This window comes from Triturus cristatus, chromosome 4_1 (genome assembly GCF_964204655.1).
Source record: "Triturus cristatus chromosome 4_1, aTriCri1.1, whole genome shotgun sequence".
Classification (NCBI taxonomy): domain Eukaryota; kingdom Metazoa; phylum Chordata; class Amphibia; order Caudata; family Salamandridae; genus Triturus; species Triturus cristatus.
The window spans coordinates 596,376,723-596,393,302 of NC_140585.1; positions in this window are offsets into that span (position 1 = coordinate 596,376,723).

Below are 16,580 nucleotides of genomic sequence, written 5' to 3' on the forward strand. Positions count from 1 at the left end.
AAGCTGCCGAAGGCCCAAGTGGACAAACTAGCAAGATCAATCTTTGTCACTATAAAAACGCTGCAACAAATTTTCTCTCATTTGGGATTTCCACACAAGGTCCAAGCAATCATCCTTGTTCTGTCCAAACTCGATTACGCCAATAGCCTCTACCACGGATCACCTTTAACGTCCATGAAAAGACTACAATGAATTCAGAAATCGGCTGCCAGACTACTCTTGCATATCAAACTGCGAGACCACAAATCACCTGCCTTGAAAGCCCTGCATTGGTACCGGTTGCCAGAAGATCCACGTTCAACCTACTTTGTATCATCCACAAAGCAATACATGGAATGGGACCGCTCTTCATCAGGAATAAAATCACCAAACACATTCAACAAAGGACCCTACGCTCCAAAGGGGCATCTCGCCTCAAAATCCCAAGATACAAGAAAAAAACCATGGGTGGCTCATCCTTCTCTGTTCAAGCAGCCAAACTATGGAACTCTTTACCCCCCCAACATAAGATCCACCGACAACCACCTTATCTTCAGAAAACGAGTCAAGATTTGGCACTTCCCCACATAAGCACCATACGCAAATTTGCAGCATATTCCTCTGTATATAAGCATTTATTTTCACTATAGATATGTACCAATCTTTGTGTATTGCTTTGTATAAACATGTAGAATAATTATGTTATCGAAAATAAATAAATAAATATCATCTTTGGTCTACATGTACTTACTTCCATTGTGCATCTATGTACCTTCCATGTACTTGGATCTGTGTGTCTGTTACCTTTCTCCTGAACAAGCATATCCAATGCACTACCCTATTTCTCATCCTGTACCTCTATCAATATCTTTAATCTATATATACTTACCTACTTTATGCATCTATATACTTCCAATGTACTTATGGATCTATATATTTATCACAGACATCCAATTTAGCATTTTAAATGCACTACCCTATTTCTAAGCCTATACTTCTATCTATATATCCTCTAGCCCAACCTTCTGACTCATCTCAAACTTCTTTCTACTACTCTTTCCAATGCACTACCCTTTCTCTCACCCTATACATCTATCAATATATCCTCTAAATCCACTCTCTTATTTATCCCAAACCCCATACCACTACTATGATCCCCAAAATAACCCTTTTTAGACTCTCTCCTACTCTACCCCTCCTTGCATCATCTGACACCTCTTTTAGTATACCGATCCCCCAAAACAACCCTTTCTAAACTCTTCCCTCTGACTCTTCCCCTCAAAATCCCCATTTTACTCATCCAAAACCCTCCTCCTAATCCTATGACCTAAAAAAAAGAAAATCATAATCTCACTCTTCTGTCCCTCCACTATCCTTTTCAATCAAGACTAACATGTTCACTTCTCAAATTCCATATTCCACTATACTAATTCACCACGAATCCTTTATGGGTTCCAGAGTAGCGTGCTACTCGTCAATAAAGCATTTCAACTCCCCATCAGGGTTACCAGCGCTATATAAATGCAAACCTTTTTCCCTTTTCTACCCCTCCCCAACCCTTCTCATTCCAAATAACTGACTAACATATCCACCACTCAAATTACTTTAATGTTTTGCCATACTAATTCAACAGTTATCCTTATGGGTTCCAGAGTAGTGTGCTACTCGCCAATAAAACGCTTCAAAACCCCATCAAGGGGTAGCAAGCGTTATATAAATACAAGCCTCTTTCCCTCTTCTATCCCGCAACCTACCCTTCTCTATCCAAATAACTGAATAACATGTCCACCACTCAAATTACTTCATACTTCACTATACTATTTTTCAACACTCAGGGGCCGATTCCGATCCTGGTCGGAAGGGCACCGAATGCGATCCGGCCGGAAAAACTACGAATCGCACACGTGTTTTCCACCCGACTCGTACAGCTGTACGAGTGAGCAAGTACGATGCGAGCTACGTGAAATTCACCGACCGAGTCGTTTCCGGGTCCGAACCGCTCCATACGTCTCGGTCGTAAGCTAACCGTGGCGTGCAATGGATGCGATTTACAACCGAGCCAGTACGATGCATGCGTTGGACAGCAGGTGCGAGCCGGAGTGTCCGGCTCGCAAAACGTCTGGGTGGTTGCCTTTGGGGGTCCGCGTCGGACCCCCTGTCACCCGCAGCCCTACGACTCGGACACAGGGGAGACCCAAGGGTCCCCCCAACACAGGCATGTACGGTGCATATGGCACCGATGCGTACCCACTATAGGGGGCGCCCTTGTGCGAGACGTACCCATTCAGTCAATGGGAGCCCATGTACGCGTCGTACGACCGGCTCCCATTGACTTCTATGGGAGTCCAACCGAACCGAGTCCGGCAGCATACGGCCGCATCGTTTGGTCAGACTGCAGGACTCCGGCTCGGTCGGAAAACACTCCGGATCCGGCTCGGTCGGAGTGCTTTCCAACCCGGATTGGAATTGGCACCTAATCCTTTATGGGTTCCGGAGTAGCGTCCTACTCGCCTGAAAAGCGCTTCAACACCCATCAGGGGTAACATGCGCTATATAAATACAAACCTTTTTTTTCCTCTTCTATCCTTCTGCTATCCTTCTGCTATACTTCCGAATCCAAATAACTTACTAACTTATCCACCACTTAAAATGTACTTGCATGTTTCACTTACTAATTCAACACTAATCCTCTATGGGTCCCAGAGTAGCGTGCTACTTGCCGAAAAAGCGCTTCGACGCCTCCTCAGGGGTAGTAAGCGCCATATAAATGCAATTACAATACAATACAATACAATTCATCCTCTGAATGCAAGGCAATATGAGCTGTTAGATATGAGTCTTGAAATAGACGATGCACCTACACACGGAGGGTTCACTGATAGAATATCGATGTTAAAAATATCGAGGAGAAAATATGGACTACAAGAATATCGACTCCCATACCTTAACAGGTAATTACAAAAATATCGAGGTAAAAAATATAGGTTTAAAAAAATATATAAAATAAAATAATATATATAAAATATATTAAATACTAATATTATTTTTAACAAAATAAATTAAATGTAATATACATTTTAACTAAATATAGCAAAGAAACTTAATTTAAAAAATATAAACACACAAACATTATGATTTATACATATATATATATTTACTTAAAATTATTTTATGACCTATTATCTTCATTTAATTTTTAAACTATAAAATTATATACAAATAATATATATATATATATATATATCAATAATCTATAGTAAATTAAAACATTAAACTATTTCAAAAAATGTAAACTAACATTTCCCAATACAATAAGTGCAACAGTAGGGAAAGTGTTGGATAGCGGAATAATTAAATGTACTATTCCAACTCCAGTGAGTGCAACAATGGGGAAAGTATTGGATAGCGTAGGGGTAAAAATTACTATTCCCACTCCAGTGATAGCAACATTAGGGAAAGTGTTGGATATTGGAGGGCTAAACATTACGATTCCCACTCTAGTGAGTGCAACAGTAGGGAAAGTGTTGGATAGTGGAGGGGCAAAAATTGCTATTCCCAATACAAAGAGTGCAACAGTAAGAAAAGAAAAATTTTGGATAGCGGAGGGATAAAAATGACTATTCCCACTCCAGTGAGTGCAAAAGCAGGGTAAATGTTGGATAGCGGAGGGATTAAATTTACTATTCCAACTCCAGTGAGTGCAACAGTAGGGAAAATATTGGATAGCAGAGGGGTAAAAATTACTATTCCCACTCCAAACAGTGCAGCAGTATGCAACGTGTTGGATGGCAGAGGGGCAAAAATTACTATTCCCACTTCAGTGAGTGCAAAAGTAGGGAAAATGTTGGATAGTGGAGGGGTAAAATGTACTATTCCCACTCCAAACAGTGCAACAGTAGGGAAAGTGTTGGATAGAGGAGAGGGAAAAATTACTATTACCACTCCACTGAATACAACAGTAGCATAAGTGTTGGATAGCGGAGGGATAAAATTTTTTATCCCCACTCCAGTAAGTGCAACTGTAGAGAAAGTGTTGGATAGCGGAGGGGTAAAAATTACTATTCCCACTCCACTGAGTGTAACATTAGGGAAAGTGTTGGATAGCAGAGAATTTTTTCTTAATAATAATACTTAAACAGTTGAAAGAAAACAAAAAGAATTACAAATTTTAAAATATAAAAATAAAACAATATTTAAATTTTTTTTAATTAAATATATTAAACATATAAAAAGAACACATATTATAATATTATTTGCATATAAAAAACCTACAAAATAATATATAAAATCAATTAATAAATACATTTATAAACAATAATTATTTAAAAGTAGCAAATATTAACAAACAAAAAATGTTAGTAAAACATAAATGTATTTATTTTATTTCATACCCTATAACACCACACCAATAACAAAACACTTCAACTTTTTTAATTACATTTAGTTCCATTATTTACATAATTAATAATCAATTAAAAAAATTCTCATTAATTAAAAAACATTGAGTATGCAAGCTTTAACACTCTAATATCCACAACACACACCTAAATTAAACTATAAAATAATAAAACACAATTATATATTCAATTCAATTCAATTATCTTTATTCGGATATAATATATATCCATAAAAGTACAACATCACTGCTAATATACATGTGGCATACAGTCTTCTCTCAAGCATAAAAATAGTTAAAAATAAGATCAGACGATAAACTTTGTAAAATTGAATAGCATAAAGCCGACATGCAGTTTGTAAATGCAAATTGACAAATAAATAAATTAACCAATAATTCGTACAGAGACCAGCGGCATTACTGTGCAAAAATGCAAGATGTAAACTTTAAACACTGTGCAGAAATAGGCAATTTAAAGACATCCAACTGTGTGGAAAACGGGCTTATCACATATATTACAATCTGTTAAATAGCATATGCCCAGTATGTAGCTGTAATGATAAAGTGCAAATAAGCGATAAGTTGCCTTGTTTAGACCATACAAGTGCCGCAGCATTACTGTGCAAAGATCGCAAAAATGTAAACATTGATCATAGTGCAAAAGACAATTTATGACATCCGACTTTGTATAAAATAGACACATCATGAATAAACATAATTAAATAAAAGTATTGCAAATTAGTGACGTGTTTCAAGGGGCATTCATAGAGGCTCGAGATTTAACCGTTGCTCGTAGAAAGGAGCTTACACGGTAGATCATATCCTCGCAACCCAGTTGCAGTATTTCTTGATACGCCAAGATATGGTTGGTCATCTCGTTTGCCTTAAAATACGAGATTAAATATTGTTTTGTATACCTTACATAAAATTTGCAAGAGAACAAGAAGTGTGGCATTGTTTGTTTGCAACCGTCGCCACATGGCCAAAATGTCTCCTCCAAATTTTTGTTAAAACCAATCGGAAAGCAGAGTAAGTATTTTACGCTATTGTCCCTAAGACGGAAGAGCAAGCTCCTATTCCATCTCCCAATATTTTTCCTTAGATACTCCTGTGGCTTAAAATAGTTTCTACCTGATGTCCTCAGGATAGGAATATATCTAATGATTGATGGCTTACGAAGCTCGGTCTTTTCTCTGTCTTCACGATATAGATCATATAATGCACCCCTCGCTGCTTTTAGATTTATGTTTTCGGCAGTGGAGGGAAAAAAGAAGGTATGTTCTAAATGAATGCTGGCTAAGCTTTTATGTACAGCACTAAGCCAAGGTATGTATTTACCCCTATCACATCTAAGGCACTCTGATTGCTTCCTTGGGTTAGAGTTGCAGCAGGATTTCGCCATAACTTTAACCAAAATAAGGCAGGACGAGATTTGATGAAATCCTCCACATAGTGTAGGTTCAGTTCTTTATGGCATATAAAGGTGGGTGATGAGATTTGTGCCCCAAGTACCCTTCTGCAGAATCTGTTTTCCTCCGTTTGTATGCCACTGCAGTCTACGTGCCCCCACACTTCGGCACCATAGGTTGCAGTAGGCAGACACTGGGTCTTATAGATCTGCAGTAATGGGATTACCACTTCTGCCTTCCTGGGCTGTCTCAGGCTAATTATAGAATTAATTGCCATAACAAGTTTATTTCTGCCTCTGGCTACATGCGATCGCCATGAGCCCGTGTCAGAGAAGACTAGACCCAGGTAGGGAAAAGTGCTGGTGCTTTTTAGAACGTCACCTCCAGTCCTTATGTTCTTTATGCAGTACTTTTTAGGTCCACATGACATTATAAAAGATTTATTAAAATTAGTACAAAGTCCCAGCTCTGCCATAAAAGAAACAAAACCTGAAATTAAAATGCGTAATATTTTAGGTGTGCGGCCCATAAGGAACGCATCGTCAGCATATAAAAGTGCGGGGTAGAGTTGACAATTAATTTTCGGTACATCACTAGTCAATTCAATCAGGGAGTTATTCAGTTCATTGATGTAAACAATAAAAAGCAGGGGGGCCAGAACACACCCTTGTCTGACCCCCCCTGCCGATTAAAATATCCCTGGAGAACTCTCCTTCATTATTGATCCTCACCCGCGCTTTTAGGTCTCTGTGCAAATATGCCAAAAAGTGCACAAGTGCATCGTCCAACCCATAATTTAAAAGAATCTCCCATAAACGTGAACGATTAACAAAATCGAAGGCCGAAGTTAAATCCATAAAACCCAAATATAAAGGTACTTTTTTAGCTACAGTGTATTTCCCCAATATGAGGTTCAGATTTAGGTACTGTTCAACAGTTCCGACGTGGCTCCTAAAACCCAATTGACAGCAATTTAAGATTTGTTTTTCTTCTGCCCAATTCCTGATTTTGTTAAAAACAACCCTGCCCAAAATCTTCAAGGTATTGTTAATCAGAGATATTGGGTGATAACAGCTAGGGTTAGATCTATCCCCATTCTTAAAAATGGGCACTATTATGCTCGTGGACCAGGTTTTAGGAATTAAAGTATTGGCCAAATTATTAAAAACATTACATAAAAGAGGGGACCAAAAATCAGGTTCAGATTTGATAAGATCAATTGACAAGCCGTCAGGGCCTGGAGCTTTATTCCCTACGCTTTCATGTATTGCATTTTCAACTTCAGATAATAGTATAATCATGTTGGAAGGTGGGGGGAAACGATCGATGCTTACTGTTTTAGCTGAGTATATTTTTGAAAAATGCTCCTCCCATGTATTACTTGGTATGTTACAGTTCAGGGGAGTGATGTTCGATCCTGTTGATCGCATCGCTTTCACCTCTCTCCAAAAACCCGTTACATCTTTGAGGGCAGCGGCGCAAGCAAGGGAGTCCCACCGTTCCTTTAACACCACCTCTGCGCGTAATTTAGTTGCTTTCTTGTAGCGCTCTCTCAAGGATTTTACTAATGCCATGTCCCTTGGTTCGGCTTTTAGTGCATCACGTAGGGCCCTATTAGCCCTGGAGCAAGTGCCATCAAACCATCTAGGGTTCTTGCCCTGGGTCATGACAGGTTTGGAGATTTCGCGTTTAATTCCGGCACATAACCTGGTAAAGGCCTGGATTATGTCAGTTCCAGGGCATGTGCTAGACAGGCACGTCTCTATAAGTGATCGATAGGATTTTATGGTACGAGCCAGTAAAACTTTATTATCAATACCTTTCCAAATCACTTTCAACTTGTCAGTGGATGGTGTCAGATCTTTTGCCCCTATTTCTTTTCTTTTCCTAAATTTATTAAAAAATCTAATAGTGGTTAAAATTGGGTTATGGTCACTGTAGCTGGTACCTAAAACTTCGGCCTTTACTAGAAAATTCTCAAGGGATGATGAGATGAAGATATAATTGATGGTGGATGAACAGCCACGACCTCTATAGGTAGGCAGTAACGGTTGTCTGGATCATGTCCAGCTTTTGCCATTACATTAACCAGATCATGAGTGGATAGGTAATTAGACAGTTCTTCACCTCTTCTACAGGAGATCTTCCTGACACATCTAATAGCGGATATATCTGTACTATTATACAGGTGAGCGTTAAAATCCCCCCCCCAAACAAATACCGTCTAATCTACCATATTTATCCTCGTCTACCAAGTTATCGATTAATTCAAATAGCTTAATAAAATTTTTATTAGGCAGTGATGTAAAATCATTATTATAAAAGTTTATTAGGCATACCGTGATTCCGTGCGTGTAAATCAGGGCCTGGACATTGTCATCATTAGTCTCTATAGGTTTTATGATGTTACCTTCAGTAATCTTTATCCATATAGATAAGCCCCCACTAGGTCTACCAAAGTCAGGAGTGGGTACAATTTTATTATAGCAGGCGAATCCCTCAAGTAATAAGCCACTAGTACACCAGGTTTCTTAGAACATCAGGATGTCAAATCGACCAACCATATTAACCCATTCTTTTATGGTCATTTTGGCTTTTAAGCCTGCAATGTTCCAGCTAAGTATGTTCAGGTTTTGTTCGTGGGATCTTGATACAATGGTCACAGGAAGAGTGACCAATGATGGTTCTACCTGCCATAATTCCTGGAAGTTTTCAATAGAGCTGCATTCAACTATGTCTAAATGGTCCTGCAAGGGACTCAATTGTTCTGTATCGACACTAACGGGTCTATATGTTGGTCAATCCTGGTTCTCTAGATCTGATAAGGTACTAAACCTATTGGATGTCTGTGGTATCTGGATGGCAGTATTATATGACCTCGGTTGAGGTCTATAAAAGAAACCCAATGGTACTGGGGTAATGTTTGTGGGACTGGTGAACGGATCAAATGGGGCATTCAGCAACCATTTCGCCAGTGAGGGAAACCTTAAGGACACAACTGTGCAATCTCCCGTGATGTTTTTAGTAGCGGGTCCCACCCAGGCCACCCTACGCACCATTAGGATATCATTAGCAATCTCCCACCCTGCACCCTTATGCTTGCACAACCAATCAATACATTTATTTTTGAGCTGATCCCAGGACTCAGTTTGATCGTGTCTAAGTGAGGGTACGCCGGCTAATATTATTACGTAAGGACAAGCTTCTGGGGGCAACTGGAGGACAGCTTCCGCTTCCGTGACGGGCCTGCTGGTTAACTCAGAGGCTGTTTTCACAGAGCCTGACATAGGTGCTGTAGTTGGTGCTATAGAGGGGGGGTACCAAATTGCCAAGGCGGCTGTTCACAGTATGCACTTTTTGTAATGACGGCATACTAGCCACAGTGCTAAGCGGGGGATTAGTTGATGATAAGTTTAAGTTTACCCCCCCCCCGATGCATGTTTTACATACACTAGTTGAGCCAGACAGTGCACTCCTGCTGTTGCCCTCTGCGATTCCTTTATTAATAGCTTCCAGATCTTTTAGCAACCTGTCACCCCTGATTTGTTCTATAGTTATAGTCCCTTTTCTCTTTGTTTCCTCTTTTTTCACCAGGCTCTCCAGTCTGTCAAATCGTTTAAAAATGGCATTAAACTGTTTATCCATTAAATTCTTCAGTCGATTAAAGGTGGAGTCCACTATAGTATCAATTAAGTTTCCATTCGGACTTCTTTGTATGTCATCCCTCGGTGCAGACTCAGTTTGGGTAAAGGCAGAAGTACAAGCAACTTCCGCTGTGGTAAGATCTAAGGTGCTGATTGTTGGTTGCACGGTGCGGCTAACAGGCACCCTACTGGATTCTGCTGCACCTCGTGACCACATGCTCATCGGCGTTGGTTGGAGTTTGTTGCAAGGGGGCTGTTTCCTCTTACATCTAAAAGGTTTTCCAGGACCCCTCTTCCTTTTCTCCCCGCAGTCTTTACCAATGTGGCCGCTGAATTAATGTTATTTACAGCGTTAAGACTTTGCTGGGAGTCAAGGATGGCAATCACAGCGTCGGTGGTCACGGGAGCCTCAGGTACGGTTTCAGAGTATGATGACTTGTTAATTGTTACAGTTGGTGATAATGGGAGAGGGGCCACAAACCCATTTTCCCATGGGCCCTCAGACGGTGGTTGATGTGAAGGTATACGGCCCATGGAGAGTCTCCTCTCGGTATTTTCAATCTCTTTGTTTACCCTATTAACTGCGTTCTCCAACATGTTCTCAAAGGAGGATGTTAACATATTGAGACTACTGGGTGCCGGAGCAATAGGGGCGGTGGTAGTGGTGGATGATACACGTTTACCCATAGCTTTAGTGTATGTCCTCTTACCGTCACTCACTGGTTAGAGGAGGGCCCCAGCCCAGCCTCGGCCTACCCCGGACGGCCCCAGACGGCCCACCCTTTGCCAGGGCTTAGCCCGGCGCTGCCCGCGCGCGTCCCGCGTCGCGGGTGATGTCCGCAAATTTATGCGCCTCCGGGCGCGGTGATGACGGTGGCGGGCTTCCGCTGCTGAGGAGCTTGGGGGCTGTAGTCCCCCCTACGCACTGCGGCCGCGATGGAATGTGGCTGCTGCGGCGGCGGCAGGAGGGAGATGTATATGCCCCGGTACTGCTCTGGTGCGAGGTGCACAGTTCGGCAGGATATTGCGGGATATTGCGGGATACCACCAAAGACGCCACAATTATATATTATTTTTCAAAGAAAAACTATTACTATTAACAACTAAAATATTATTTAATACCCATCCTTTACCCCTTCAAAAGTAAAAACAACACAAAAAAAAAACATTTGCCCAAAATAAATATCAAATAATTAACATTAATTAACAATTATATATAAATTAAACAGAAATTACTTCCTACCCGTTACTCCTATAAACACCACGACACACATAAAATTAATTACACAATTACCATATTTACTGCCAATTAATTAAAATTAATTAACAACCAATTATTAATTCATACATTAAAAATAAATTTCTTCCCACCATTTACACCTATAAACACCACAACACACACCTAAAATTAATTACACAATTACCATGATTAATTACCAATTAATTAATTAAAATGAATTAACAACCAATTATTAATTAATTAAGAATATATTACTTTAAACATTTAACGCTATAACTTCTCAATTAAACAAATATTAATAAATAAAAAATAATCAATTAATTGAATATAATTAAATTACTTTCCACCCTATTCCCCTGTAAACCCTTAACCCGCTACGGAACTAAAAGCACAAAATTCAAATTAAAAAACTATTAATAACTACTAAAAAATTGAACACATATATTAAAAATACCAACAAATCTTATACAAAAAAAATCCCATTCATATCAAATATATACTAAAATACATAACAATAATAAAGAAAGATATCTTTAACAACTATATTTTTGCAAACGATATTAAACACTTCGATATTTTTAAAATCAATATTATTTACCATAAGTCGATATTCTTGACCACAATATTCTTGCTGTCAATATTCCTGACCCATGATATTAATGACTCCATATTTGAGCAACTCGATATTCTGTACTCGATTTTCTCTCTCTGCACCCACACGGAGATCCAGGCAGACAGCAAAGGGTCCGGAAATTAGATTTAATTGGAGAAAGGCACAGGAAAATCATGCCAAGCAGAAAGAGCTGATAATAGGATGGTCACACAATGTCAAAAATGATTGTCGTTCCTACAGCTCTAAAGCCAGCCCTGGCTAGCGCCACTGCCTGTGCATGAGTGTGACCGCAGATTCCCTGTTACTTCTCCTGCGACTTCCTGGCTTGCACTGTAGTTCGCAGGTAGACTCCCGTTGTCCACCAGCTCCTAAGAATGTTCACCCTTCTCAATGTCTCTCACAGAAGCAGCAAGAGGCTTCCTGCTCGCTGTGGTCCTGCTCCGCCCCTTGCTACATGCGTCCTAACAACCGGCTGCCAGAGACCTGAGCCCGGCTCATGCTTTGCAAGTGATTACGTCACCTAATGCTGCATTGCAACAAACTTTTGAATATCACAGATAAGGCCAGGGGTTGTTCTGCACAATGCCCAAAACAACATTGGCATGTCTCTGAGGTACACTTCTGGGGGGATTGCATGGATTCATGAAATGGTTTATTAATCTAAAAATCACTGGGTCAGTAATATTGGTCACATTGATTTGGCCTTAAAGACAGCCACAAATGCAAAGATACTTTGACATGATGCAGTTTAAAAACGACTTTACAGAAAGGGAGAAGGCTGGGATTACTATCCCACAGAAATTTGAAGGCCGGTGTTTTCCCATCTCTTCTACTTAATGCTTGTGCTTCTGAGTCAGAGCACTATGGGGGCCAAAGGTCAAAGTTATGTCAAGCCCACTTGACTGCTGGGCGCCTGAGACTTGCACCATTTAACACACCCCTGTTCCCCACATCAGCGTCATCCAACCGTGGCAACAGTTATGAACAGCGTTTGACTTTTGTTGTGACTCTATTGCCCAAAATTTCTGCAAAAAGATTGACCAAATTAACAAACTTTTCGCTACCAGTTACATCTCAGTTGTTAGCGTAAATGAATCTGATCTAACCATTTTTACTGAATTTGCTTCAGTTACCCCATGCAGGTGGTTGAGCTAATTTGCAAAAGAGGAAGGTCCCGCATGTGTGTTCTGAGTAGGAATCAAAGAAACAAAGGGTATGCAGTTCCTATAGAAAAGGGGGGAGAAATGGTGAGGCTCAAGGTATAAACAGAAGGGGGAGAAATGCTCCTTTAGGAGCAAGGGCCCTCACATACCCCAAGGGGTGTCATGACCAACAGGAACTGCAGGGGGGCTCTTTGCCGGAGGGCTTCTCTTTTTGCCAATGTGAGTTGGATGGAGTGGTGAGGCATATGGTAATAGAAGGTCTGAGTCAAAGTAGAGGGAGAGAGTATGAAAATAAAAATAACTGAAGGAATCTCAAAGATTCTTTATTAGCTTGGTTCCTATGTAATGGTTAAAAGACTAAAAAGTCCGGGTGAGAGCATGTAATAATGGACCTCTCAAGCTCTGGTTAGTGTGCGTGAGAAAAGGGGGTTAACATGTTTCATGTCTTTCATAGTCCAAAGGATCTCGGCATTTCATCAGGACCAGGGGATCCTTTTCTACTTATGTAAGGATGGTGAGTGCTTGCATGTACGTAGTACCATGCCCTGGAACACTGTAGTTTATAATATAGTATGACTTATAATATAATATAGTATACCTTAAGGATAGACCAAAGCAGGGGGGGGGGGCTAATGGCCCAAGTCGTTTGGGCCAGGATGGTCGCACAATGGCGTTTCAGAGAGAAGCAGGCGGAGCTCTGTTTGCTCATTGACCAACCCCTCCTCCTGCCGTACGGGTGGTTGAGCTTATTCACTCCACAAAATTAGGGCCCACTTATGACCCTTGCCCACCTTCAGTGCTACGACGGATTCCTGAGCATATAGCACTAAACTTGAACGATATATTCAATTCTATGATTGTGATCTGATTTTTTCCAACAATATGGAAGTAGGCCTCAATCCTCCCTCTCTTGAAAAAGCAAAATCCTGACCCAGAGGACCCAGGTAGTTATTGCTCTATCTCCAGACTACCCTTTCCTGCAAAAATTGTTGAGAAAATCATGAATCTTCAACTGACCTAATGTATCCAGAATAACCATCTTCAAGACTCCACACAGTTTGGGTTCAGACCTGGACATAGCACCGAGACTGTCCTGATCAAGGCCATAGAGGGGATAAGGACCGCTCTAGACAAGGGAGGCACTGCAGCCCTCAATCTCTTTGACTTATCGGCGGCCTTTGATATGGTCAGCCTCACTTTCTTGGTCTACCGCCATGAGGCACTAGGTATAACAAAAACAAGGCCCTCGCACTACTGAACTACCTTCTGAAAGGAAGAAAACATACAGTGATGCTGGATAATTTCACCTCTAAACCATTCTCTGTTCCTTGTGGGGTCCCACAATTGTCCTCACTCAGCCCTACACTTTTCAACTTGTATGTCACAAAGCTAGCATTGCAAAGCCATCCTTTGGTTTTTCCCTCACTTCTTATGCACATGACACACAAGTTGTGTTGTCTGCTTCCAACAATTCTTGCATCATAAGCTCTCAGTTGCACGATTGCATGAGAGCTGTTGGCAGCTGGATGAGCAATCATTACTTAAAGTTAAACTCCGGTAAGACCAAGGTTATCCTCTTCGGAAAGAATCGACATTTCTGGATCCCCCTCTAGTTGGCCATCAGATATGGGATCACTACCATCAATCAATCAATCAATCAATCAATCAATCAATCATAGCATTTGTAAAGCGCACTACATATCCGTGTGGGTCTCAAGGCGCTGGGGGGGATGCTGCTACTGTTCGAAGAGCCAGGTCTTGAGGAGTCTCCTGAAGGATAGAAGGTCTTCGGTCTGCCGTAGGTGGATGAGGAGGGTGTTCCACATCTTGGCGGCGAGGTGGGAAAATGATCTGCCGCCGGCGGTCACTCTTTGGATGCGGGGGATGGTGGCGAGGGCATGGTCTGTGGAGCAGAGCTGGCGGGCGGGGGTGTAGAGGCTGAGTCGTCTGTTGAGGTACGCTTGTCCGGTGTCGTGGAGTGCCTTGTGTGCGTGGGTGAGGAGCTTGAAGGTTATCCGCTTGTTGATGGGGAGCCAGAGCAGGTCTTTCAGGTGGGGTGTGATGTGGCTGCGGCGGGGGATGTCCAGGATCAGGCGAGCGGAGGTGTTCTGGGTGCGTTGGAGTCGTTTCAGGAGTTTGGCCGGGGCTCCTGCGTAGAGTGCGTTGCCGTAGTCCAGTCTGCTGCTGACGAGGGCCTGGGTGACTGTCCTTTTATATTCAGTGGGGATCCACATGGAGATCCTGCGAAGCATGCGGAGGGTGTTGAAGCAAGAGGAGGAGACAGCGTTGACCTGCTTTGTCATAGAGAGTGTGGAGTCGAGGATGACCCTTAGGTTTCGTGCATGGTTGGTGGGTGTAGGGGTGCTCCTAATGCTGTCGGCCACCAGGAGTCATCCCAGGCCGAGGGAGTGGAGCCGAGGATGAGGACCTCCGTCTTGTCCGAGTTCAGCTTCAGTCTGCTGTTCCTCATCCAGTTGGCGACGGCCTTCATTCCTTCGTGGAGGTTGGTTTTGGTGGTGTGGGGGTCCTTGGTGAGCGAGAGGATCAGCTGGGTGTCGTCGGCGTAGGAGATGATGTTTAGGTCATGCAGTTGGGCGACGTGGGCGAGTGGTGCCATGTAAACGTTGAATAACGTTGGGCTGAGAGATGAGCCTTGGGGTACGCCGCAGATGATCTCGGTGGCTTTGGAGCAGAAGGGGGGCAGGTGGACGCTCTGGGTTCTTCCAGAGAGGAAGGAGGTGGTCCAGTCCAGGTCCTTCTCTTGGATTCCGGCGTCGTGGAGGCGTGCTCTTAGTGCGCGGTGGCAGACTGTGTCGAAGGCGGCTGACAGGTCCAGGAGGATCAGGGCCACGGTGTCTCCGTTGTCGAGCATGATCCTGATGCTGTCGGTGGCGGCGATGAGGGCAGTTTCGGTGCTGTGGTTGCTGCGGAACCCTGACTGGGATGGGTCCAGGATGTTGTTCTCTTCGAGGAAGCTGGTCAGTTGTTTGTTGATGGCCTTTTCGATGACCTTTGCCGGGAACGGGAGCAGGGAGATGGGTCGGAAGTTCTTGAGGTCCTTGGGGTCGCCTTGGGTTTCTTTAGTAAGGCGTTGATCTCTGTGTGCTTCCAGCTCTCCGGGAAGGTCGCTGTCTTGAAGGAGATGTTGATGGTTTTCCGAAGGTGGGGTGCGATGGTCCTACTGGCTTTGTTGAAAATGTGGTGTGGGCAGGCGTCTTCCGGGGATCCGGAGTGGACGGTGTTCATGATCTTGATGGTGTTGTCGTCGTTGGTGTTGGTCCAGGCGAGCAGGCGGTTGGTGCGGGTGGTGGTCGTGGGAGCGGGGGTGGCGGCTGTTGGGGTGGTGACGGCGTCAAAGCTGTCATGGATGTCTGCGATCTTGCGGTGGAAGAAGGTGGCCAGCGAGTCGCACCGTTCTTGTGATGGTGGGATGTCGTTGGTGTTGGAGCTGGGGTTGGAGAGTTCCTTCATGATGCTGAAGAGCTCTTTGCTCTTGTGTGCGTTGTTGTCGAGGCGGTCTCTGAAGGCGGACCTTTTGGCGGATCTGATGAGTTGGTGATGTCGGCGGGTGGCATTCCTGTGGGCTGTGTAGCTTTCCGGTGTTCTTTCGCGGGTCCAGGTTTTTTTCTAGTTTTCGGCAGGTTCGCTTAGATGCCTGGAGGTCTTCGGTGAACCAGCTGGCTCGCTTGCTGGTGTGGGTGTGGGGGGTTTCTTGAGCGGGGCGAGGTTTATTACTGTAACGGTTTGTACTTAAATTTGCAAGAACAATCCCTAAATATATTGCAGACTCTGCAAAATGCGACAGCCAGATTGCTCCTGGATCTTCCAAAATGTCAATCCGTCACACAGGCAATCAAGGGGCTCCACTGGCTGACTGTCAGAAGCCACATTAAATTCAAGGCGCTGTGCCTAAATCTACAAGGCCTTGCATTATATTGGCCTGAGTACTTAAAACAAGCACTCACATGGTATGAAACCCTACAGAAATCTCTGATCAAGAGGAGCAAATAAAGTTATGTCCTCCAGATTTAAAAGAATGAAATGGTGAAGAAGCAGCTTTTTTACAGGAGCTATCGAGCACTGGAATCTCTTGCCCTCTTACATTAAGGCTGCCTTCTCTCTGCTTGACTTCAGAA